The sequence below is a fragment of the Frankliniella occidentalis genome, unplaced genomic scaffold (genome assembly GCF_000697945.3).
Source record: "Frankliniella occidentalis isolate FOCC.00 unplaced genomic scaffold, Focc_3.1 Scaffold345, whole genome shotgun sequence".
Lineage (NCBI taxonomy): Eukaryota > Metazoa > Arthropoda > Insecta > Thysanoptera > Thripidae > Frankliniella > Frankliniella occidentalis.
Window position 1 is genome coordinate 102,219 of NW_026267468.1, and position 1,836 is coordinate 104,054.

The window sequence follows — 1,836 nt, forward strand, 5'->3', positions numbered from 1 at the left end:
TACTCAAAGATTCGGGCCTCCGGCCCGTCAACCCCGTCACTTAGACTAAGCATGCATGGTTGTACATTTATCGCTTATTTTCGTCAAAAATACCCTCTAGCGTCTAAATGTTTGGAGCTAGAGCAAAACGGACAAAATTTTCGCCCGGAGGGCTCTACTTTGATGTGTTACCCCTTAGGAACCCAGATTTTTTTTTAAAAAAAACACTCATTTTTGGGACATGTGGTTTTTGACTTTTTTTAAATCAAATTTTTGAGCTAGATTGCTCATCTTTGAACTCGATCTGTCTTTTTATGACACAAAACGACCCCAAGAATCCCAGGTCGCTCACTCAATTCGTTCTCGAGTCATCGTGCGGACAGACAGACAGACAGACACACAGAAAAAGTTTTTTCCGACTAGACGGAGTAATAGACATGATTATAAGTGATTACAGGGTCGTGTACTTTTGATTTTACGAGTTGTAGACCCCTCGTAGCAAGGCCTGCGGCGCTGACACCCGAGACGAGTTAAGGAGAGGGTATATGTGAACAGTTTCTTCCGGGCCCAAAGTTTGACATACTCGAACCATTTGTCGGGGTCTTATTACTCTAAAATAAGGCACATGAAACTTCTGCAGTTCAGTAACGATTTTCATTTTGAGTTCGAATTTTGTCAGATTGTTTTGTAAAAATGAACGTTTTAGTGATTGGCTGAGCGATTAGCGAAGCCTATAACTAGCTATATGTACGCCAGACCACGTCTCGCGTAACAGGCTTCGCGATATCTCACGAAACACTGTTACGCTGCGACGCGCCTGGCGCACATATAGCTGGGCCTGCGGCGCTGACACCCGAGACGAGTTAAGGAGAGGGCATAGGGTAACAGGGCCTTCTGGGCCCAAAACTTCAGTCAATTGACATTCTCAAACCATTTGTCGGGGGGTCTTTTTACTCTATTACTCTGAAATTAAGGACATGAAATTTCTGCTGTTCGTTAACGGTGTTCATTAAAAGTCCCAATCTTGACAGATTGTTATGTAAAAATCAACGTTTTAGTGATACTAGATAATCTAGGGACCCTAAAGCCCAAAAGAGGGTGTGGTTCGACACGTAATGTGTAGGAAAAGTATTACTCCCTTTACACTTTGTGACATGAAGCCTTTTTTACGATTTAATAGACCATTTTGTCTTTTTCACGTTGTTTTCGCCAAGAAATGCCCCATAGCGCCAAAACGGTACAAGATAGAACAAAACGGACGAAATTTTCGCCCAGAGGGCTCTACTTTACGAGCTACCCATAAGGAACCCATTAACAAAATATTTGTAAAAAATACATTTTGCGACCTGTGGTTTTTGATTTGTTTAAAAGTCAATTTTTGAGCTAAAACGCCCATCTTCGAACTTGATCTGTCTTTTTCTGATACAAAACGACCCTAAAAATCCCAGATCGCTATCTCAATTTATACTCTAGTTATCGTGCGGACAGACAGACACACAAACAGAATGAAACTTTTCGAGTCAGTGGAGTAATGGGCTTCGCTAGTCGCTCAGCCAATTAGGGATGTGCACTGTATGCGACCGTCTGAGCTCATTTCCGGACCGCATAATATTGCATAATTTGACGTGGATCGCATCATAACTCACGAAACACATAAATAGCGCACAACTAGGCAAAGTATCCAGAAAAATGCAGAATGGAAATGTAATCTAGCGCAAACTAACGTGTTTCGAGGATATTCTGGGCAATTTTGACACAAAGCGTTTTGAATTTTCCGGCGATGCCGCCACCGGAGCTTTGTCGAACAAGCGGACGCGCATTCTAAGAGGGAGGGGTAGCGGAGAGGGGTTGGTGGGG